General features: G+C 44.9%; 1 long non-coding RNA gene across 1 annotated transcript in view; it reads left to right on the top strand.

Moving 5' to 3' along the window:
• The window catches only part of LOC119703693, a 42914-nt gene that overhangs the window by 6766 nt on the left and 11054 nt on the right, over nucleotides 1–25094 (top strand). The window contains exon 2 of the long non-coding RNA XR_005257689.1: nucleotides 22512–22609. This is a non-coding gene — a long non-coding RNA (uncharacterized LOC119703693). The remainder of the gene's footprint in view (nucleotides 1–22511; nucleotides 22610–25094) is intronic.

Raw genomic sequence — 25094 nt, 5'->3', positions numbered from 1 at the left:
TCCCCAAACTACCTTTCCTGCCTCCTGGCACAGGCTGCACAGCCCTCCTCAGTCCCGTGTGCCAAGAGCTGAAAATGAAGTAGAGTAATAATACAAAGAGTGTAAATGCATCAACAGTCTCTGATCAAGTTCCCCCGGGACTTACTGGATTCTTGCACCTAAGGGAAAACATAAATTCTCTCAAAGAGGAATGCACTGGAGGTTTTGGGTTTGCTGCTTTTTGGTGATGGTTTCTTCAGAGTGTTCGTTATCTTAAATAAAGTGCTGGAGAATAAAGACTGCTGCATACAAAAGTGATCAGTTCACCATTTAAATCCCTAGTACTACCTAGGAAACACTGATGCAGCACACAAAATAATATTAAATATATTATCTTTAGAGTATTCTTACAGGCTTTGACTGAAGAGACTGACAGATGCAATTTTGCAAGAGTTTTATTGGAGTGTGGTCAGAGATGCTGTTCCAGTTGCAGCTGAACTGAGTCAAGAAACTATCAATCTCAAAATGAGCTAGCTCAAAAAAAAAGAAGAAAGAAGAAAAGCCCAAACAAATAACCTACTAAAAAGTACTTAAGCTAAGCTGGATCCCTCTGACAGAGCCAGATTTGGGAGTGTCTGCAGATGTGGTTATGAGGCTCATGGAAAAGGGTGGTAACCCCTAATGGGGGGCAGTGGATACACAGCTGTGGGCAGGCTGGAGGTGAAAACGTCTTAACCTGGCTCAGCTGCTGCTGGAACAGCCCTGGCTGTGCCCTTATTTACACAACACTGGGATTTCTTAAGAGAGGAATTCTTAGATGGAAGAGCGAGCTGCTGTCCAAGTTCGCAGTGGGATGTGCTGCATCCCAAAATCTATGCATAAATATACATCCCCCAAACGTGTGTCTGAAGTGAACATTCAGTCCTTCAGAGCACCAGCACATAATACTGGCTCCAATCCCTCCCATAGCCATGGTGGTTGGAGCACGGGATGTTCCAAACAGCACATTTTGCTGCAGGAGCCTCAGCTGTAGATCTTGAGCAGAGAGAGGCTTCTATTAAACGCATCTGTACTTGTGTCTATTTGGTCTGTATCAGATTCTCCTTAGGTTACTTAAACTGCTTCCAGATTAAGCTCTCCTATGCCCCCACTGCTCCAAGATATTCTTAACCCTCTCCTGCCCTGCCACCCATCCATCAGGACGAGCCACTGGCCTGAAGGGAGAACCAAGCCCAGCCTGTGCCTCGTGGGAAGAAGGATTAATGGTTACATGTGAAGCACCCGGGCTGCAGGGGAGGCTCCAGCAGCCTCTCCAAACACGGGAGGGACGCAGGGCTGTGCTCTGCTAAAGGTCACGGTGAGCTCACGCCACAGAACGGCTTTTGGGCAGGACCCTCACTGGGTGGAGGGAGCTGCCTGAGTGTTCCAGGCTGGCCTGGCGGGAGGGGAAAGCCTGACCACACCAAAGGGATGAGGGGTGTGGGGAGAAATTGGATATGAGGCCTCCAAGCGTTGGGTTGGTTTAGAATTGATGAAAAGAGATGGAAAGATGTGGTTTACCACATGTAATACCTTTGTTTCAATTTGTGCCCCCAGAGCAGCTGAGGAGCTGTGACGGGATAATGACGACATCAACTGTGCTTTATCCTTTAGGGGCTTTTTGTCCCATGCACTCTCAGCCTCTGCTGCACTGCAGGATCCCAGTGTCTGTGGTTGTGTGGATCACAGAGACCCTGTAGCAATTAGCCCTGGACCACTCCTGAGAGTCCTAAACAGGAGGGGAACTGCCTGCCAGGCCCTGGGTTTGCCACACGGAGCTCCGTGCTTGGCTGAATTCTGCTTTGTTCAGGAGAAGGTGAGGAAGGGAAAATCCAGCATCACACTGCCCAGCTGTCCTTCAGGCATGTCCCTTTGGCTGCTGAGCTGCATTCAGCACCCTTCAGGAAGGAAGCTGGGCAGCACTGGGACAGTACCTTCAGGTGCAGCCATTGGCATCGTGCCCAGAGCTCAGCAGGTCTCTAAAATTCACAACATTTGGCACCTGTGCAGTCTTAAAAACCTACATCCCCTCCATGGTGGAGTGGTCCTCTGGTATCATCCTCCTGTTTAGGAAAGGGCAGTCTGTCTGTGAGACAAAAATTTGGGAGTCTCCAAGTTTCTTTTTTACTGGTATGAACCTCCATGGCATCAATTACTTTTTCAGAGGGAATGTTTAACACTGCTGGAATGGGTCTCAGGAGAAGAGTGAAAATCAGACTTCAAATTTTATATTCACTTAAAATTTTGAAGATGAAGGTTGTGGATTTAGGGTTGGTCTGAAGAATGTGGATGTCCTGTGGAAGACCTCACTCTTCCCACCTGGAAATCCTGCCCTCATAGCCCCAGCAGTCTGGGGTTTTGTGGTCATCCAACACAAAGTGCAGGTACCAGACCTGCCTTTCCTGGCTGGTAGTTTTTAATAAATAATCCCAGATAGTTTAGGTGATTCTTAGAAAAACTTGTGTCGTTCAAACCTGCTGCACTACAGGACTTCCCTGGCACAGCTGGGCAGGACCAGGGGCCAGAGCCTGCAGGGCCCAAGAGTGAACCACCCCGGTCCTGCTCCGGGGCTGTGGGACCTGCTGGACCCCGTGTCCTGCTGGGAGAGGAGGATTCCCTGGTGTATACAATTTTATAGGATCAGAGAGTCATCAGAGTGACTTGAGAATGGCATGGAGACAAATCCTCAGGGTGTTGGGAAAAGCAAACTATCAGGATAAAGCAGAGGCAGTTTCTTTTCTCTGCAGGGTGTCAAATGTATGTAGTTCTTGGCAGAGGCTTTCTCAGTGACCTTAGCCTAGTGATATAAATTTTAATTGCAACTTTAAATGACGCTGGGACCAGATGGGCGAAGACTAAAGGAACACTGTTAGCTCTGCCCACCCCCTCTCTGTCAGAGCTTTGCTTGGGGAGTATGGAGAAAGGCTTTGGGAGAGGCCTTAGGTCAGGAGCACTTGGTTTAGGGTAGCAGCAGAGCAGGAATACATGTTATTCCCATCATTTTGTTTGTATGTGGTTGAGAAAGTGGCCTCAAGTTGCATCAAGGGAGGTTTAGATTGGATATTAGGAAAAGTTTCTTCACTGAAAGTGTGGTCAGGCATTGGAACAGGCTGCCCAGGGCCGGGGTGGAATCAGCATCCCTGGAAATGTTCAAAAAACATGGGGATGTGGCACATGGGGACATGGTTCAGTGGTGCTGGGTTAATGGTTGGACTTGATGATCTTAGAGAGCTTTCTCAACCTCAGTGACTCGGTGATCCTGTGGCCAGCTCCAGTGCTGGGGCTGAGGGACATGTTTGCTGCTGCCCTAAAGGACAAACTGGGCTGTTCTGCCATGCCATAATGCCGTTTTCCAGAGACACAGGAGAAGCCCTCTCCGCGCTGGTTAGCTGCTTTCTGGGAGTAGCTGCTTCCAAGGAAAATGAAAGATTAGGAGCTTTGGGAGAAGTAGTTGAGCATCTAAAGGGGTGGCAAGCAATTAATCCACGACACGGCTCTCCCTTTGTTAGCGTTTGTGAGGCAGGAGGGTTTCCTATCCAATGGCACGTTTTGAAGGAATAGGTAGTTTTTATTTCATACCTAAAATTTAATGGTGGTTGTAGCTAATTTCACACAGCAAATTAGACAAAATACTTGAGCTACTTCCACCGTCTGAACTCGACAACAAATGGAAATAGCTTTTGGGAGGGTAACTTGAGAGGGTTAAATGTGTCTCACCGGTGCACTCAGTTTGACAGGCTGATGCACTTTGTCTAGATGATAGATATGAAAAACTAATATCTCGGTTTTCAGAGGGGGTTCTGAAACCTGAAATCAAAACCAGATGTGCAGCGAAAAAGAGCAGCGTATATTACAAAGTGTTGTGAAATAGCCCAAGGGAGGCAAGTAAGCAAAAACAGCCCTGTTCCTTAGCAACCTGCAAAACAAAACAAGTAACAGCTTGGTTGGCATCTGACGGGGCAGGTTTTGGTCTTTGCAGTGGAAAAGAAGACTGGAGAAAATGTGGAATAATTCTGGAATTTTTAGTGACCCGGAAACACCTCTGTTTTCACCAGAGTGAATACCTGATTTCTCTCCTTCCCTGGACCTCCTGCCTGTAAATGCACAGCAGCTGAGAAACGCGGGTCTGCTCCTCTTGTCTTCCCTGTCCTGCTGTGGATCATGGATTTCCCCTTCCTCCCTGCTTTCCCTCTTTCTAAAGTCAATCACACAGATGCCAAGTGGGTGCAAAATGGAAGTATCAGCAACCAAATCAGAGCTTTGAAGGTTTTGCACAGCTCTAAATCATGGAGTCCCTGAATGGTTTGGGTTGGAAGGGGCCTTAAAGCTCATCCAGTTCCAACCCCATGCCATGGGTAGGGTCACCTTCCACTAGACCAGGTTGCCCAAATGTGGAGCAATATGGCATTTGTGTGTAGCAGTGGAAAGAAGTGTTCAGTAAGTAAAAAGTTAAATACATCATTAATGAGTTCTGTAAGAGTATTTAAATCAGTTTCTGGAAATGGTGCTCCTTTTTTACTTTGAGTTCATTCAGTTCTTAATTAAACTAGTGCATTCTCTCAGCCCCACAAATGAAAAATTCAGAGCTCAGATTCCAAAATGTTCTTAGCTACGGTTTAAAATTCAGTCTTGAAAGTGAGAGAAGCCTTTGCCCACTTGAATGGCTGTGATGATGTTCATTGCAAAGCCCTGCTGGCACAGCTACCTCCATGCAGAGAGTGGGAAATTCATCCCTCTGAGCAGCAGCTGGGCTGCCAGATGTGTGATAGGACTGGGCTTCTGCCTTGAACCTGTCCATGTGGGGAACGAGCTTATTCTGCACTACATTGTCCATCATAGCCTTTTGCCAAGACAGACCTACTGGCATTGCAGGCTGAGCCAATTCTTTCTGAGAAAATCCTGTCTCATGTAGGAAGTCATGGGGTGTTCCTGTAATCAGCCCGACTCCGGGACCTACAGCTGGAAGCGAAACCACAGCGTGCCCTGAGGTTTGTAATCAAACTGTGAGAGGTTGTCTTTGTGATGGAGAGGGAAGGTGGGCGGATTTGACTTGGCTCAGTTATTTTTAGAGAGATGGAGGCTGCCCGGCAGCCGGGTATCGTGTTTTGGGGGTTTTGTTTGGTTTGGTTTGGTTTGTTGGGGTTTTTAAATTTATTTTTAATTTTAACAGAATAAATTTCTTCTTGAAAATGCTGTTTTAGCACCAAAATCAGAACTTTGGGGGAAGTTGATCTTGATGAAGTTTTCAACGGAAACACTGATACTACTTGAGATTGAGAAAGCAACTTTCATTTTGACTCCATGTTTCAGAATTCAACTCTTTTCAGCTTCTAAAAATTACTACGATATTAAAGATTAATTATAGATATGAATGGTTTGACATTATCAGACAGAACTTCTTAATGAACTTATTTTGATCCTTTCACTAAAAATAACTCAGAGTTTCCATCCTGCAAAATATTTGATTATTTTGCTTTTCTCTCTGGTTACAAGAAAAGTCTACAAGAAAGATGGAGAGAGTGTATTTGCAAAGGCTTTGTAGTGGCAGGACAAGGGGGAATGGCTTCCCACTGACAGAGCGGGATGGGATATTGGGGAAAAAAAATCATCTCTGTGAGGGTGGGGAGGCCCTGGCACAGGGTGCCCAGAGAAGCTGTGGCTGGCTCATCCCTGAAAGTGTCCAAGGCCACGTTGGACAGGAAGTCCAACTTCCAAGTGGCAGGTATGCCCTGATGATTTTGGAGGTTTTCTGATTCCATGTTTGCCAGTCTACTTGTTTTGCTGATTGCATCCAAACCCAAAGTAAGGAGAGCAGTAAAAGCTGTCAGTGCAGCCCAGGTCAAACGTGGCCACTCGGGCAGTGCAGGTGCTGTTGCTGTTCATTCCTTTCTCTAACTGTGGAGAGAAATGTGGCCATGTGAACCATTACCAGTGCCTGAGATCCACAGCGTTTAATAACTTAAAACCGTTCTTTTCAAATTGCAAAGGCTTTTACATTGACTTGCATTGGCCAACGAAGTCCATTAGTGTCTGAGTAAGTGGTAATTAGTGGTAAGAGGTGCAGTCATTAGTGTGTCTCACCCCTCTCTGTAAATCACAATTGGCAACTGTGGGATTCTTCAGCAGCACATGGGGCAGGAAGGACAATGCTCCATGGGAATGTTTGGGAAGTTGCTGTTCCTGGTGGTCTTTTTGCAGGGTTGGAATAGAGGAACCCATCTGTGGTGAGCAGCTTATTACAGGGAAAGTGCTTTGAGAAACTAGGAAACTTCAGGAGAGGAAATACTTGGGGGGAGATGGCAAATCTAGAAGTTATGGGATATCCATGGCTCTTCTTTGGTGTCCAAGATGCACTGAATTCACTGCAACCCAGCCTGTGTAAAATCAACAATTTTCTCTCAAGGCAGCTTTGTCTAAACAAAACATTAACATGCACAATTTATACAACAAGACCCTGTAATAATTGCAACTAAGTCATCAAAAATCAGGCAAGGAGATGCTCGAGGCTGTTGTGCATTGGTTGTGCTTGTGCCACTCTTATTTGAGTGTCGAGGATTTTTCAGAGTGGAAGGCTTAAGCATGTGGTGATTGGTTTCCTTATCCTGCATTTGAAAACAAAACATTTCTGTCCTTAAAAACCCTGTTTAAGGGATGGCAGTTCCAGGCACTCTGTGATGCCAGTAATTGCCTGCACTTCATACTGGTGAACTTCAACATCTTTGGTGATACAGTGCTATCACTGATCCTTCCAAGAAAGATGAGCCAAGAGATAGCCAGCCCTTGTGACTCACTGCACCATTATTTATCAGATTAAACAGCCCAAAGCCGCCGGGTTTGGTGCTTCCCATACCTGTCCCATCTGTGAGAATGCACAGAGATGGACAGATGAGAAACTTGCAGTCACTTTGCAGCTGTGTTTTGTCACAGGATGAAAGTGTGCGAGATACAGATCAGATACAGCTGCTGAAAAACAAACTGAAACAAAGAGTCTCACAAAGAGAAGGGCTGCAGCCAGAGTTCATAAAAGGGCTCTATATGCTTTCCCTTGCAATAAGCCTTTATTCTCCCTGGCTGGCCCTTTTAGTAATGGTAAGAGAAAAACTGACATCTCTTTTCAATAGGAAAGAAGAACATTTATTTTATTCCTAACGGTTTTAACAAACCCCTCCATGATGAATTATATATTTATTGTAACTGCCTGCTCCACAGCCACTAATTCCTGCAGTCTCTTTCCAGCTGAAAGCTCCAATGAAAAACTTCCCCAGACAAAGGCCAGAGGATTTGAGCCATGGGTTTTGTAGTTAGGTTAATTCAGTTACTCTGGATTCTCTGGAGTGGAGATTTCACAGGCCGGATGAATTAAGAGTATTGTAAATGTAGTTATAAAGTATTTTAAAAATAGCAATTGTGGAGCCATGTGCCTCAGCTTCCACTAGCTTCCTTCCTTGACTTTTATTTTCTCAGTCCTCCCCCCAGATATGGCTTATCCTCTCTTTCAGTCTCCTTTCTTCACATAGCACTGGAAATTACATCTAAAAATGCAGCCATGAAAGATTCTGAGGATAAAGATACATGTCCATGGAGGATAGGAGGAAAACAAGCTTCCAGCTGTGAGCAAGGAGCCTGACTCCAGCTGATCTAGTCCTGTTTTGTGCTGGGAAAGAAGACCTCATAAATAAAATTTCACTGGAGAAAGACCTGACACTCTTCTGCAGCTAATGGAAACATCTTAAAAGATTCTGAATATAGGCCAAGTATGTGGGTCAGTAGAGAAACTGCTATTTATATTTGGACCTGCCTATGAATACAGTAAAATATCCAGCTGTTGAAAATAAGAACAGAAGTTGCAAGGAAGATTTTTTTTTAGGTATAAAATGCCAAAGACTTTGTCAGGTGATGTTGCTGTTAGAACTGCAACTTTCCTTTCATCCCCTGTGGGGGGAATTCAGTGGGCAGCTTCTTGAAAGTTCCCTTTTGGCAAGGTTATCTTCAATCTGGTGAGTCAAAAGGATCTGCTCCCTGAGTGAAAACCGTGCTGAGCCACAGCACAAAACCGAGATGGGAAATAACAGACACCAAAAATGAATTTTGCTGTGGAGATTTAAATATTTCTACTGACTTTTGAATTGTAAGAATTATCTCTCTCTACTTGCTGGCTTGTCAAATCCACTTCTGGTTGGGAAAGTTCCCAAATGTAGGTTAGAGGATCTCAGGAATTTTCACTGAGTTTGACCATGCATGCTGCAGGTGAGATGTGGCCACTGCAAAACGCAGGGATTTTGAAAAGCCTGAGTTCCCTACCCACACAACACTCATTGTAAATTATTCTAGCCTTGTAAAGAACATCTGTTGAGGAATTTAGGATGTGATGCATGCCTTATAAAAAGGGAGAAGGGGGAAGAGGTTGCAGGAGTCACTGATGCTGCAAAAAGGGTGTTCATTATAATTTCACAACGAGTGTTTGGGGAGATCTAGGGCTGAGCTCCATTTTGGAACAGGTTCATCAGTGGGAGTTTTCTGTTGGTGGGGTGTACTTGGATTTCCATCAGAGCTGTGGGGTCTTTCTTGTTCCTTATTACAAAAATGTACCACACTCTCTTCACTACTACATCCGCTGATGGAGGACAAAGGCTGTTCCAGCCAAGCTGGGCTGTCAGTTTATGTGGTTTTTTTCTCTAAGTTCTTCTATGATCCAAATCTATAAGAAAACAGCCAGTGTGTAATTCTACACTCATAGAAAATGACTTCTTTTTCCCCATAAATGCAATTTAGACAGTAATTTGAGTTAGCAAAGCTTAGAAGGTGCAGCTGGAGAGGGAAGCAGAGTGCCCTGTAGAAGGGTGTAGTTGAGTAAAAGAAAGCTTTTCCAGAAGACACAGGGGCCTGGAAGGGGAGAAATTGGATGTGAAACCTTCCAGCAAAGGCCAGAGGGCATGTTTACTGCAGTCTTTAGCAGCCTGTATTGCAGTGGTGGCTGGAGCTCCTGCTGATGGGCCAAATTTTGCTCCCTACCTCCTATCTCTGAGCTTAATATGCAACTTACCTGTAGCTGTACAGGTGTGACCTGGTGGGGTGCATGAGGGGACAACTGAAAGCAGAGTTAAATTCCTGTTATTTAGATATTAGATCTGTCCGAAAGTCTTGGAGATCTGCAAATAAACCCTTTCTGGGATGTTAGAAACAGAGGAAATGATGTGCAGGAGAGGTCAGGCCACCGGAGCAAGCTGACAGGGTGAGAGCAAGGTCCCAGCCAGGAAGCTCCGGTCTGCTCCCGGCCTCAGTGCACCCCATATTTCATCCTGCCCCGGGGAAGTGGAAGAAATTATTTCACAATCCCTTGTCATGGGGTTGGGCACGCCGCAGGTCATGTGGACAAAGCCATTTGTTCAAGTAGCTTGACCTGAGGACTCCTCAAAAGCTGCTGAAATCTCACGGCCTCTCATTCCTCAAAGGAGTAAAATCCTGCATCCAAACTAAACAGGGATGGCTCCTTCCCCTCTGAATCTTGAGTGCTGACCAAGACCTGCCTCCCTCTTCTCAATGGGGTCTTTTGTAGCTGAGAGATTTTGCTGCTTTTTCCATAGCATCCTTTAGGCAGAATAGGCCAAGATGAACTCAAAAGTCATCTTTCACTCTGAAAATTTTCAATTATTGCAGCTTGTCAAACCTTTGAAAAGCAGAAACATCAATAATATTTGGTGTTTTGGCGGTTTGGCCCAATCCCTCACTGCTGGTGTTGTTGTTGGTGTGTCGCTGTCAGTATTTTGTACTGAACTATCTAACAGCTGTCTTGGCTTCCTTCCCCACTAAAACAACTGCTGCTTCACAAAGAACACAGATAATTTTGTCTTCCTTGATATTAACAGATCAAGAGAGGCCTTTGCCAATAAAAACTCATCTTTTATTTTTGCTGTCTGAGAGAGAGCCTTAGTAGAATTTGTTGTTCTCTTTCATTCTGGACTTGGAGACCAGTTGGCATCTAATCTTTTCATGTCAAGTGATGCTGAGTGGGTGGGACATCCAGGAGGGGGATGAAAATTCTCACAAAAGAATCCCAAGTTAAAAGGATTTTAACCCAAAGGCAAAACAAAAAGCCCTGCGCAAGGCACCAAAATGAAAGGGCTTGTTTAAAGGCAGAACAGTGACAGCACAGTGTTGGTCTGGCCTTTAAAAGGCAGTGAAATGTGAGATGCTGCCCTGGGATCAGTGTTCACCTCCCTCCACAGCCACACATTCCCTGTGTGGAAAGGGGAATGGCATCAAACACCACGGGGGAAACGCTGGTGCTCCTGCTCTGGAAGGCAGGGCTGGAGGCGGGTGTGCAGCACCCACAGCAGGACATCTCCTGCCCTCCAGAGCCCCTCTGGGTGCTGCCAGACATGTTCACCACAGAGGTGTTCATGGGAATTTAGAAGTAGGTTAAAGGAAAATTTTATATTTGAGTTAATTTTGGGGTCTAAAATAGGGAGGGACAGTATTTGGGAAGTTTAATGTCATTAACAGCAAATTCGGGAAGATGAGCCCTACAGAATGGCCATGGGGATTTTAGATGGTGAATCTCCCAGTGTTAAAGAGATGATTTGGGTCCTCTGAATAATCTACTGAGCACCTTACAGACTCCATTTGTGAGAGCTGCTCACTCTCCAGGGAAAAAACTGAGTTTGAGCTCAGTGAAGTGAGAATTTCACACAAAATTCTAAAATTCTAAACCAGTCCAGGTTTAGAATTTCAAATTCAGGGCTTAGCCTTGCATACATCCCCAAGCCTTGTCATACATACATACGTACATGAATGCCCCTGGTATATTCAACTGTGAATTTTACCTCCTGGCAGAGTTGCTTAGAGATTATTACTTGCCAGTTATCTTCTCGCAATCATGATGGCAAAAAGGTAGCACAAAAGTGAGGGGAGTCTGCTAGTTTCAGCCAGCTAGGTAGGTAAACAGTAATACTTCTCACTCCCACATACTATGAGTAATTTGTTTTTTAAGACCTGAAATTGACCCCAAATCAGAGCATCTGTACCACACTAATGTGTTGTTGAAGAAACTGAAGGTTCATCTTTGGAATTTTCTATAAAATCTAATAAGATGGAATTAAGTGGGGAAAGGATCTTATGGGAAAGATGTAAGAGGTTATTTTTAAGGGATTACCAGAGGGCACCTGGACAATATTACCTGCTGCCTTCCTGGACTATATTACCTACTTGTATGTGTATAATAAGTTGTTTCTTTACACCTGGTGTTATTTTTGCGTGCCTGGTTAAGATGCCTGCCTGTCACATTAATGTTTATTTAATGACCAGCGCTGGGTAGCAAATGAGCAACATGCAGATTGTGTGATGTAATCTGTGTGAGGAGCAGTGTGTGTTAACGGAGTGTGCTGGTCACCAGCAGGTCACCCCTGACTGCAAATACCACACAAAGGTTGCCCAGAGAAGCTGTGGCTGCCCCTGGATCTCTGGAAGTGTTCAAGGAGAGGTTGGACAGGGCCTGTGATGCCTTGTGCAGGCTGGCCTAGAACAGAGACTAGACAGAGTTACAGAATAAAGCAGGGATTTATTAAAAGCCCCCAATGGATGCACCTTGGGCAGCACCAGAGCCCAGCCAGGGCTGCACCCAAGATGAACCAAAATGGTCCCAAAGTGCACAAGCGCTCCCGGGGTCTCTGCCTTGGCTCAGCTCTGCTCCATTTGCACCTTGCAGTTCATTGTCCAGTTCCAGCTTTAGCCCAGGCACTCCCACCCTGCTTGTTTTTCTCTCCTCAGCCCACGCTGTTTGTGCTCCTGGGCTGAGATTTGGATCATTTGTCCTTGGTGCCCAGCTGGAGCAGGAATTGTTTTGTCTCCCTGCTCTGTGAAGAGATCTCACCATCCCCTCATATGAAGCTCAGAACTACACACTAAAGCAGCACAGAATCTGAAAATAGAAAAGCTAAAGCCTGAGGCATCACTTGGAGCAACCTGGGAAGGAGCCCATGGCCATGGAATGTGATGAGCTTTGAGGTCCCTTCCCACCCAAACCAGTCTGGGATTCTGTGTATGATTATCTGTAGCCATTGATAAGCACTCAGAATAGTTATTTCTTTATTTTGCATCTTTCAGGGAGTACAAATTCATCCCTAGCCTAATGGGATCCTAAACCACTTAGGCGCATTCAGAATATCTCCTGTGAGTCTTGGGTTAGAAACATTGACTCATGAGAGATTTTAAGGGTTGAGTGGTTTGAAACAAGCTCAAGAAATCTAAGACAAGGAAATTAAATATACTGAAACCTCTTTGCTCCAAAACCCACTAATCCAAATGACTTGGCTGAATGATGTGCTATCACTTCTGCCACTCCTGCTGCCATGGCCGTATTTTGTCTTAAATCAAAACTTTGACTTTAAGGAAAAATAGCAACACAAAAATAAAAGCAGCACTCTGGTATGTCTGACTACTTACTAATATTAGCAAACATAACCTTGAAATAGCATCACTGCTCCTAAATCTGAGCACTGCTTGAGTCCAAAAATGCCCAGATTACTGACGTCCACTGCAATTTTCTTCCCCCCAGCACTGTCAATAAGTCTTAAACCAACCTTTGAATGTACTACCTGCCTCAAAATGCTGTTAGGCAAATAAAAAATTCTGTGATGCAGGTGAGGGAAAGGAGCTGGGTTTCTGAGCACATTCCCTTGGACATTTTCCAGGCAGCAGATGTGTGTGTGCCCTCATTTAGCTGTTTACAGATTTTCTTCTGCAGGAGTTTGGTAATGCATCTTATACCTATAGGTGGAAATGTATGGAAAATCTGGGCACTCTGGGCTGTTCTTCTGCTCATGAAGTCATCACAGACCTCAGAGCTCAGCTCCATCTCTAAAGTGGGGTTCATGGTTTCACAGAGATGTTGGAGGTACAAGGAAATTGTACCTTGGGAAATAAACATTTCAAAGGAGCACATTTTCAGCCTCTGAAAAAGAGAGCACATCCTTTAAGATGTGTTTGTACAGATTTTAAGGAAATGCTGAATTGTGTTACTTCATCTCCAGAATGCCTTCACTCAGCCTAAGAAAACAATCTCTAGTTGTTAACTTACATACAACCACGTTTTTCATAATTAGTATTTGTGAAGTAATTCTAGACACCCATATATAGAAAGTTATTTAGGATTTAAAAATTACTGTTTTTCCTAGTGCTCTCTCTGCATCAGCTGCATAAATAGATGCAGAACATTGCTAGTAAAATTAGAAGGGACAGGCAGAGGAGACTTGGTTGTGTTTGGATCAGCTGTGGTTGATGTCCATGGTGGACATCCTTGGGATGACAACGGAGCCCTGCTCCCACATTCTTCAGTGTTCCTTCAGAAACAGAATGTGCTCGTTGCTGTCACCTTCCACCCGCCCTGGGAGACCTCAGGCTCTCAGGAGCTGTAAGTCAGTCAAGGACTATAAACAGGATGAACATGATAAGCAATGCATGTGGTGTTCTTTACAGTTTTATTCAATGCACTCTGATCTTTGTGGTCCCATTTATTTTAAAAACTCTGGAAACTGGCAGAGCATTTGGCAGTTCATTAAACTGAGCAGTTTTGGTGATACCATTGACTGGTAGACTCTTTATCAAAAGAACACCAGGTAAAAGTACACTTAGTGAAAAGTACTTTAAATATAAATGGCCAGTCCTCACTGCAAAAAGAGACAGCAACTGGCACTTGCAGTCATCTATTGTTTCTTCTCTGCAATATAAAAAAAATTACGAGGTGCCTCATTTCAGCAAATGCCTCTTTCTCATTTTCTGTAGCTTGCTGATTTTTTCCTGCATTGGTTTTGGAGTCTTGCATCCCTAAACGGAGCACCATGGGCAGCCATGAGTCACTGTGCAGGAACTAAATGTCAAAGTTGAACTCGAGTTTACTGCCACAGTTGGTGTGAGCAGTGTGACTGGTGTGTCATTCCCATAGCACGGATGTCTGGGAGCGCCGGGTGCCCCTCTCGAAGGAGAGTGTGATTCAACAGAGATGCCACCAAAAGCACGGCAGCCTCTGCCTTGGTGATCTTTAAAATGAACATTTGAGGGGTTCAACAGGCCTTGAAAACAAACGTGGTGACCCAAAATGATCTGTGGGGCAAAGTGGCCCCCAAGGCAGGACTGCGGCCGTGTCTCCAGCGTGACTCTGCGGACGCGCCGCAGCCCAGGGGATCCCGTGTCTTCCACAACAGCTGAGCACGGAGAACTCAGGGCTCAGACAGGAGGTGCCATGCAGGAGGCTCTGCTGGGCTCCCTCCTGCAGCCTTGCACTGAACAGAATGTGAAAATTGTCTGTTTCGGGTCCTTGTCTGGCCTCTTCTTAACAGGACCTCTGTAGCCTCAATGGGGAGAGCCAAAGGATTCTGACAGAAAACCCTCCCCTGCTTCTGTGTTAGGAAGTAACTTCAGGACACTTGTTTTGGCTCATTCCCTGCCCTAATGTCACCCCTGCCATTGTGGGCTTTCCTTCTTGCGACTCATAGCATTGAAAATAGGAGCAGATGGAGGAGTCACTGTGACTTTGCAGAGACTGGGCTTTTTCTGCTCCTGGCCTGCCCAGGGAGCTCAAATAAATTCCTTCAGTGTGCTACCACTCTGTTTTGTCTTCTGAAATCAGGGAGAATGTTTTTGAACCATTTTGAGATCAAAGGCTGAAGCCTGTTGTTCACTATGAAGTGCCGAGGAAGTTAAAGAAGATATGTTAAGCAGAGGAAGTTAAAACATGAAAATTAAAAACAAAATGCAGAAACAAAAGTTGCAAGTATTCCTTGCTACTTAAATTGAGACTTCTTGGAATCAAGGATCATCCTTTCTGAGCTCTGAGCAAGTATCAGAGATGATGACTGTAAAGAGTTAATAATGTGTAAGACCACGAATTTGGGACAGGTTGTGCCACTGTGGTGGGAACTCAGCATAGTTTGATTTCTTTGGGCATTAAAGGCACACAGCATCTTGCAGTTTGAATGTTAGGTTTTTCTCTTTTCTTATCTGGCTCTAAAGCTTCATTCCCATTCAGAAAAATAAATAAAATCACTTTACAAATCCCAACAACTGAAAAAATGCTCTTTTGGTATTTTTAGGTCTTTTTATGGAGCCTTGTTTATAGAATGTTATTTATAGATTTTTTTATATGCTCCCAGCTAACCTGCCCTGCTGGGTCTTTGCAGGAGCCTCTGCACTACCACAACACATTCCTGGGAATGTCAGCATTCCTCTGCAGAGGTGTCACTTCAGCAAGGACACCCAGCTCAGGAGGTACATATTGTCCTACATAAAGTGCTTGTGCCGAGCCTGTTCTAGTTTTAGTAATTCCCCTTGTCTACCTACAGCTTAAACATTATAGACAAGGATTCATTCTCCTGCTCACAGTCTGTAATACTTCCTAAGGACAGGAGGGAAAAACTGGGAGCAGGGAGCCATAGAAATCTAAGTCTGTGGAATGAAATTCGGAGCAAGAAGGGGCTGTTGCTAGAATTCCTCAAATCAAAGTGAATTAACCAAAACTTTTTAAATAGAAATGAGACAAGGTAGGTTTTGTGGTGAGGAAGCATCTTGGTAGAAAGACTTGGAGGATGCAAATGGCAGAGATCTGGAATTCTGAAGCGTGCTCCAAATCTGGCCTTTCCAAACACCAGTGGTGGGACTCGGCTGCAGCCCAGCGTCCCTGGTCACTGAGAGGTGCCAGCTCACAGTCCCAGCCTTGCTGAGCAGCTGCTCTGTGGCTTTGGAGGCTGTCGGGATATTCCGCTTGGCCGTCAGGCTCGGAATGTCACACTGGATCTTTGGGCACTCCTGGCCTAAAAGAGCCCTCCTGGGACAGAGTCCTTTCCACACACTCAGCAGGAGCCAGCTGTCATGACACCGAAAAGGCTGGGAGAGCCATGGCTCATGGAAACAGGGCTTAGGTTCAGCTGAAGGAGGCATGTCTGAGAAGCAACTTTTCCCAAAACTTGAGGAAAGGTCAAAGCACGTGGAGCTGGCACTCTGGGACAGTCCTGCTGCTCGTAACTCATGTAACCTTATCTGTACAAAGCCGTTCCCAGCTTTCACCACCTTTCCAGGAAAAACTGCAACTACTTCAACTTTGTGAAAATGCCTGAACATCATACTTAACTTGTTGTAGACCACTGACACTTTCACCTCGGTCTCATCAGACCCTAAAAATAACTGATTTTTGTCTCCAAAGCCTTGATATCTCTCCAATCTTTGCTGTTATTGCTTTTGGACCTCCAGCTCTTGTGAGTCATATCTGCGAATTGCATGGCTCGGGTTTCAGTGGTGACCATCTCAAAGTGGCTGGTGGAAAAACTCACCATTAGCTCCTGGGGTTTTATTTGGTGAGCCTTTGCCATTTCTCTTTTCGTTTTTAAAGACATTTAATTGTATGTTGGCATTCAGTTCCATTGTAAAGAAAACTTTTCTCTGCTGGCCTTGGAGGCTTTATTAACTTCAGTCGTCCTGAAAGAGGACAACTGAAAGAAAGAGGAGTTTTAAGTTCTGTGTGGGGTTTTCAGGTAACAAATAACTTGAGGAGTGTGTCAGGCAGAGCAGGGGTGACAGGCACAGGCAGGGACAAGCTGTGGGAAGCCCAGAGATGCCTGCAGCTCTGCCAGGAGCTTGCAGGGACACCCAGACAAGATGCACTTGCCATGCGGAAGGTGACACAGGAAACATTACGTTTCCCGGAGCGGTGGCAGGGAATGACAAAGAGTGTCCTCTATGAGCTCAGATGTACAAAAAGGAAAGCATTTTGTCAGCTGCAGCTTCTGACAGAATGAGGATTGTGGGCTTCTGCATTCAAAACCAAATTTCCTTAAATTGGCAAGCGGCTCCTAGCGCTGCTGTGGAGAGTCCTTCCAAAGCCGGAGAGAGGGAATTGACACCGTGCTGAAAACAGCAATGAAATCACCCGGCTTCCTTCCTCCGAGCCGGGCTTTGTGCCGGGCCCGGCCAGCCCAGCCGCGGAACAGGCCGCGCTCAGCACGGCCATTGACCATGGGCAGCCCAAGCTGGCCCGCCGCTGATTTATGGCACGCAGCACAGATTCTGATGTGTCATGCTGCAGGGGGAAAGGAGAGCGGCACCGGGGTCATGAACAAAAAAAGGAATTTGCTTATCCAATTTCCGTCTCTTTCTGAGTTTGATTGGAACTCGCAGTTGTCAGGCCGTGTTTAAGTCTCGGCTTTACCGACGCCTCTTAAACTGCGGAAGGTCAAAACCAATTATTGTTCTGCCTCCGGGGACTTTCCTTCTTCAGAAGGACCTTACAGTGGATATTCTCGGAACCCTTTCCCTTCCAATTAAGGCAGCAAATTCGTCTTTTTCAGGGTTTTCCAAGGGGCGAGGGGACAGTAATCGGGAGACTGATAGATTTATCAATAGCCTTGAAAAACAAAGCCTGTATGTCTCAGGAAGCTTGAAGCCTAATTCCTTTCAGTGACTTTTCTCACTCTGCACTTTAAATCTGTCGTTTCATTACACCGGGAATGGAAAGTCCCTAGTTTTCCCAGGCTGCACATTTCCTCTGTTTTTTAACCTTCAAATACCACATGGATTTATGCCTCTGAGTACCTGCTGGTTAAGTTTCTCATGTAGATAAAAATGCTGAAGTCCTGTTTTTGGAAAGAATTTACAGCTTTATGGGCTGGGAGCAATTAAAAGAGGCTGTACCTACATTAGCAGCTATAGTCTGACTAGTCCTGAAGAAACCTTCCAGGTCTTTGGGGTCAAAAAGAAAAATATCCTGAGATAGTTTTAGATTTTTTTTTTCCCTTTCCTTTCTCTTTTGGACAGCACTACTTCCACTTTTATTGACAGTATCTCTTCTTCTGCTCCAATCCATTGATACATCTAGAGCCAGTGTCAGCACGTTTTTAAAAATTCATTTATGTATCCCATGCTGCTGTGCTTGCTCCTTTATCCATTGGAGGGGTTAAATCTACTGCCTCCCCTATATTTTTCACACGCTATTTGTTGTGGGAGAGGTGAGCAGCAGAGCAGACAGAAAATAATGTCTCCTGCAAGAGAAAATCCGATGTAAGGTCATGGGAGGGAGGCTGTGGAGGAACAGTGAGTACAGGAAGCAATACTTTGGTATTCCAATTGGTACAACACGTTTCAAAAACACTTTGTAATTGTTATTTGTGTCAGGGTGAGCTGTGAAACCACAGTCCAGGTGTGGGATGTAACCCCTGCTCCTCACCAGGCACTTCTGGGTACTGTAATGTTTGGGTGGTTGCTGGCCTGGCTAAACTGGCTGCTCCTATAAAAATACTGGATTGTGGACAATATTGAAGGAAGCCTGTTTTTCTGGAGCTGGCAGATTTAAGACCCTTGATTAAATGCATTCACAGTTTCTCTGCAGAACTGCAGAGCTATCATGATGAGATTATGGGGCAACTGTGGTCTGGTGGACTCAGAACTCAGGGAATATGAATTGTCTTGATGTGCCACAGTCTGTTTTGTGTGATCCTGAGCTGGTCACTTAAAATATTTTGGCTACTTCTTGACAGACCTACTTTGGATGTTTACTTTTTTTGGAGGACTCAGCTCACTCCTTTGACTGTATTGCCCACAGAGAGTGTGGACTGGCTGGCTGAGATGCTCAATCTCCTATCCCAGGTGCCTGCATGCAACCAGATAATGGGGCTAATGCATGCCCGTCGGCCCAGAGACTATTTACAATTGGTTTATAAAGGGTTAATCTATTCAGAATGTCTTGATCAGTCATTCCATACCAAGTGAAATAAGTTTCGGGGATACTGATAAATGACTTGCCATTTGCTGTTCCCTCTGCAATGTGTGTGTAACGAGAATCAGCCAGGTATTAATCCTTTCTAAAACATTTATAAATAAAACTTGAATAGCGAGTGTGGCTGAAATCCCCTAGGTATGACTGAAAGCAGAGGTGCAGAGCACTGCTCTCCTGTGACACTGCCCTCAGCCCTGGATCACATCTGGACACACATCACAGCAGCAGTACCCAGAAACCATTTATTGGTGGAAAAGAATCATTCCCTTTTTACTCAGAGTAAAGAAAATCATCCAGCTCTAAGAATAACTCGCTAATCTCACCCCACCGGAGCAGCGCAGGGAGCACAACGGAAATTTCCTTCCCAGCTGCCGGGAGAGCCTGTCCCCAAAGAGGGCTTTTCTTTTGATAAGGTGCCTCCTCTGCCGGGCTACTGAACCAGCCTGAATCAGCACGTCACCCTGGAGTGCAGGAAGATCCCGGTCTCCGCCGCTGAGTCACATGAATAACTGGAATAGTTCTGCAAAGCAGAATTAATTCCCAGAACCTCTTCAGGCATATACCAGCAGGCACATGCTTTTGCTCCGGCGTTACTTTACAGCTCTGTGATGTAGTGGAAAGGACACTGCTGATATTTTAAATTGACATAAAGCAGTTTACCTGGTGTTAAGAGTGTTAAACCTTACAAGTTTATTGTTGACACTCTCCTTCTCCCAAGAAGATTTAGGAATAAGCCAGGACATAACAGAGCTATTAGGGTTAAGCTCAAATCAACTGTGCAATGACTCAGAGCTTGTAGTCCTTTCAAACCAAGTGCTGGGGGAAGAAGCTGCTTATTATTAACTGTTGAGTAGCTCATGGTTTGTGCCGCCTGTTTAGCCAGCAAAGACATCTATGGAAACTCTCTGGGGGTTTTGATCTATTATACTGTGAAAAAGAAGTCTGATTTACAAGAAAACCAAATCAACAGCACTGGGACTGTGGTTTAGCAAAGTCCTTATACTGCGTGATGGAAATTTGGGCAGAGCTATGAAATTCTCTACAGAACCTTTCAGTAAATGCTGCTGGTACATTAAAGAAACGAACTCATTTGAAAGAGGGGAGTGAAGGAAAAAAGCTCTATAGCAAAGGTGGGATCCAGGTGTTCCTCCAAAAAGTGGACCAGGGTGTGGAGCTGAAATAGGGAAATAGGATGATAGAATCATAGGAAAACAAGGAGAAGGTCGGTTAGTGGTTAATGAAAATTGTTGAGATTTTTTCCACTTAAGCTGTATTTTGTTATCTGAATAATAATGATAAGCTGACCAGGCACACAGAAGAAGCATTACTTGTACTTCCACCTGTTGCTCTGGAATACATCATAAATGAATATAGGATAACCTGTTCTGCACCCCAGCATCAATGATAACAGGAACTGATTACATAGCTTTGATTTCTACTCTTTCTTCATTGTTCTAGAATATTAAAATCAAAGTCTTTGCATTTCTCCAGAAAACCTGATGTGAGGTTACTCCTGACCTTTTACTGTCAACAACCATCACAAAAAAATTACACAATATCTAGAAATTCAATGCCATTGGGAAACAGCACTGAGGAAGAGCTCCGAGCCCAGTGTTTAGAATCTGGATGTCTGAACTTTCTCTATGTTTTGCCCACTGATAAGCTTGTGCCACTTCCTTGGGCTCCAGGTCAGTACCTTTCCCCGTGGCGTATCCAAAATGAACCCTCACCAAACCCAAACGTTATTTCCGACATCTGTTGCTTGTTTGGATGGCAAAATTTGTGATAACAGTCAGAAGAAAGTAAACAGTCCAGTAGCCATGGAAACCTCCTATCGTTTTTTCCTGTTTCTTTTTCTGCTTTTTGCAGTGAATGAGTCGGTGCCGAATCCAGCTGGAAGGCAGCCCAGGAGACGGCCGTCCCCAGCTCAGCCACGGCTAGGGACAAAGCCTGCCCAAAGCCAGCAGCTTTCTCTTTGCACACTCTCTCCAAAGGACTTTTTTCAGGGAGCAGCTTGTTCAGGAAGAGTAGTTCAGTGCCTCAGGAAGGATGGCCATTTATTCCCTGGTCTCTCTGGCTATGGTCGGAAAAGAAAATCACCCAAACACACAGTAGTGTATCGTGACTCACATCCACATGATTCAGCTCTTTCCCCCCATTCCTGCATCCCAAGCAGGTGGCCTCATCCAGACATTCTACAGGGAACAGTCCTTGGACTCTGATGTATTCCAAGGCATCATCTGGGAGAGCTGGGACAGGCCAGTGCCATGTCAGGAAGGGTTCTAACAGTGCCACGCAGTTCTAACACAGCCTGGGAGATCATGGATTAAACTATGTCCTTCTCCTTCTGGATTGGCAGTATAGAGACAACCCCTGTGAACACGGTGAACAGGGGCCTTATGGTTCACACAACAGATCTGGCTGAGCAGTAAAGCTCAGTTTATGTTCCAGAATGGGGTAGGACAGGTATTTATTGTAGGAAAGCCCCCAGAGCACCATATTAGTGGAATGCTTTTTCTATAAAATTTTACAACCAGTTTACAGAATTCCACAGAGAAGATTGTCAAGATGCAATCTTTATTATATTCCAGTCCAAATCTCTGTGTGGCTTCTAAATGTGTGCAGTAAGTGTGTCTCTAAATGGACTTGTCCCTGGTCACATGGGCACTGTGTCATGCCAGCATTGATATCATCATTGGATTATCCTCGTTAGCACTTTGAATCTCTGTAATGCACTTTGAAGTCTTCAGAGGAAGAGCTTCATGGGAATATTTGGAGAGCCTGATTCAGTTCTTAATTGGACTGACTCATGTTGAGTCACCAGGATATCCATTAGCTGCATCCTTAAAATCCAACATGGAGATTTTCAGTGGTCTGTGAAGGACTCAGACACCCCCAGCAGCTGCTGAGATTCCCTAGGATTGGGAAATCTGCTTCCATGGTAGAAAGTGCTGATTCTGGTGCACCAGCCAGCACAGCTCTGTCTGCCAAGTCATCCCTTTTCTGTGCTCTCCTGATGCCTGGATGACCAACTGCTTGCCAGGAAGCTCTTGGAAATATCTCCTCCTCCCTGGCTGCAGCATCACTGACATCTCTTACACACACAGAGCCCACCACACCCACACCTCCCCCTCCTGCAGGGAGCACTACCAGAAGCAAAGTTAGAAATGCAAGGAGCATTCTCCTTTTCATTTCTAGGAAAGGCTTTTTACTCCGTAAATGCTCCTTGAACAAAACAGAAGAAGGCAGTGAGTAAGGCACCTGATGACTAAAATAATTCAGGTTGTGGGAAGCAGCAGGATTTGATGTTGAATACAAATCTGAGTGTGGTTCACTTCACCCAGCTCCAGCCATGTGAAGTTAAGCATTCAGCCTCAACAAGTCACCCAAGCCCTGAGCTGCTGGCAGAGGGGACAAGCACTGAGAGCTGACTCATCCCCCCTCGCTTTGTTCTGCTGGGCTGAAATGAGTTGTCCTTTGAAGTTGCTTCCTAACACCACTTCCTAATACTCAGCAAAACATGTAGAGAATCTGGAGAGGCAGTTTATTGATGTTAGACAGCTGAAGTTAGGTAAGATAAAGCTAACACTGATTCGCTGCCATGTCCCAGGACCACAGATCCAGAGGATCACAGATTCCATGGTTCCACGGGTGTCAGCAATGGTTCACTCAACCTTGTTCCAGTCTGCCCATATACTGCTAAGAGTGTCTTAGCAACTTCTTTGTGTCTTTATAGGTGGCATTTGAAGCAGATTTTTGGCTCATTACTACTCCTTTTGGAATAGAAAAAGGGGAGACAACTACTCTACAGACCACCTTGGGAATCTCTATCCTGTAAGTCTCTTTCCTAGGGGAAAAAATATTTGCTTGATTCTGTAGTAACAACAGCACAGAACGGATGGCAGAGGAGAGAAGAAGCAATTCCAACTTTTAGGATAATGAAGGGAAAAACATTGGACCACTCAGTCAGAAAAATTAAACTTTGGCAAACTTGGCCAAACCCTTATCTGTTCTAGACCTACTTTACTTTTCTTTGAGGATGCAAACCCTGGCATCATTATGGGGCTGCTGAAATTTCCATCAGGTAGATGCAATATGGGACAAGACTTGCAAACCTTTGTTTGATGCAGTAAAAAAAATCCCTACAGGGTATTTGCAAAATTGGGGGTAAAGTACTAGTGCCACAGCCTTACCAAGGGTGTGATTTTCCTTTTTCATTATGATAGATTAAAAATCTAAAACTAAGAAAATGAGCTCTTAGGCTCACTAAAAACAACCCCCATGAAACAATGTAAGTGATCTGTGACAACTCTCTCTGAGCAGCAGAAGGTTTGACTTGAGAATAACTGTGAACAATTAAATATTGAATATAATGAGAAGAATATTTTCTTTGTGTTTCTTACGACATCTCTTGGTTAATTATATCATGCATCTGTTGAATATGTAAAGCTTGCTGCTAAAAATGTTCCTCTTCTAAAATTAATAAAAGTATGTCAGAGAAGGAGATGTGTTGTGAATAATACGAGAAATGTTACAAATAATGACGACTATGGAGGCAACGGCCTACTCCCACAGGCAGAAATTATCAGGGATGAATAAGAATTGTGGGATGACAACTGTAGTACTTTAAATCTTTGAAAACACTTCACAAGCTTTCACCCTTGAGACACCTTGAGACAACGGCAGAGGAGAGATGCAGGAGCTCGTTGTGTGCTGTTACATCCAGCAGCCCTTTGTGATGACTTCAGCTGTGGAACTGGCCTGAGGCTGAGCTGGCTGTCAGGGGCAGGATGAGCTCAGGCTTCTGCTCCCCTGCTCTGTGCACTGTCCATGAGAGCTCAGACCACTTGCACGGTGTTATCTCTTAGCCCAGGGGTGATGGTGGCAATCACTCCTGCCTTCCAGCCTATCACAACACTGACAGGGAAGGTGCCACTGTGCTGGTAAAGACTCAGCACGTGGGAAGAAGTAGAGGATTAAAAATGAAAGAGAAAGAACCAAATGAAAATGAAAGAACCAAATGAAAAGGCACAAAGATGCAGAGGTGGCAGGAGAGGAGATGAGTGAGGGATGCTGAGAAATGGTGCCTGGAGCAGCTGGGTGGGCAGTAACTCCTGGACCTGGCTGAGCTTTGGGATCTGGAACTTCGTGGTTGTGTCAGAGCAGACAAACAGGGAAAAGAATCAAGTTAGAGAGGTCTTGTGTGCAGGAAATGCAGTGAGGAGTTCATCTTAACAGCTGCATTCCCTGCACATGCTGAGTCCTGTCACAACCATTGCACGACAGAGCTGTGGAGCAACAACAGCTCTGAGTTTGCTGGAGGAACTGGTACAGGGTGGGACTGGGGGTACTTCCAGTTAAGAGTGGCTGGGTCTTCCCCTCTGGGTAAGATCCCTGGATATTTGTTCCCTGAAATAACCCCTTTCCCTTCTTCTTGTACTTATCTAAACCCTGTTCTTACTGACAGCAAAGGGAGTTTCCATTATATTTCTTCAGTTTTTGCTGGGTTTTCACATCTTACTCTGTTCAGATATGAGAAAAGTTCTTTTTTGGGCTTGTTTCTTAACAAATGTTTATCAGAACTGATTTTTAGTGCCAAAGTAACGTGCTTGCTCTGTGTGTCTCAGTGGGAAGGGGAAGGTGGGCTGTGAACTCCCAACATTTCAGCAGGTTCATCGTGACTGCTGGATGCTCATTTTCCCCTTGGAAAATGGAAGTTATCTCACTTCTCTTTTCCTGAAGGTAGATTATTTTATGCCTAGTGAAAACGAAAGCAAAGCATTGAAGCCATTATAACAAAATTCTTTTGCTCTTGGAAGTTCATTTCTGCCCTCGTGGTGCAGGTTCCTGGCTCCTCTTAGTGCCAGTCCAGGTGTGTGTGGAGCTGTGCTTTCAATTAGATCATGGACATAATCTGGGTAAGGAAAACAGACAATCCCCTAGTTTTTATTAATTTTTTTCTTTTTAACTTATTTCAATGACCCAGTTCTAGGTGTAATTATAAATTTTGGCAAAAGTAGCTCAGAGGCCAAAGCAAAGGTTGGGGAATGCCTTGCTGTTGTGATAAGGTATCACTGAACCCTGAGAGTGTGTGCTCCCTACCCAGCAGCTGAAATGCTTCAGTTTCATCCTCTATCTTACCTTTTTTACACTTGTTTCTGTATTCCCAGCTAAGGCTCACTGGTAGCTATTGGCTGTATCTTGGGAAATAATCTGAAATTGTTTCATGGAATAACTTCAAACGTCACTAAAGCTTTTCTGACTTGAAGACCTGAGCCTGCTTCCACTGTCAGAAATGACAGAACTCTCTGATAGTGAG

The sequence above is a fragment of the Motacilla alba genome, chromosome 8 (genome assembly GCF_015832195.1).
Source record: "Motacilla alba alba isolate MOTALB_02 chromosome 8, Motacilla_alba_V1.0_pri, whole genome shotgun sequence".
Classification (NCBI taxonomy): Eukaryota; Metazoa; Chordata; class Aves; order Passeriformes; family Motacillidae; genus Motacilla; species Motacilla alba.
The sequence above is the reverse complement of the archived record's forward strand: the minus strand, read 5'-3'. Positions and strand labels throughout refer to the sequence as shown.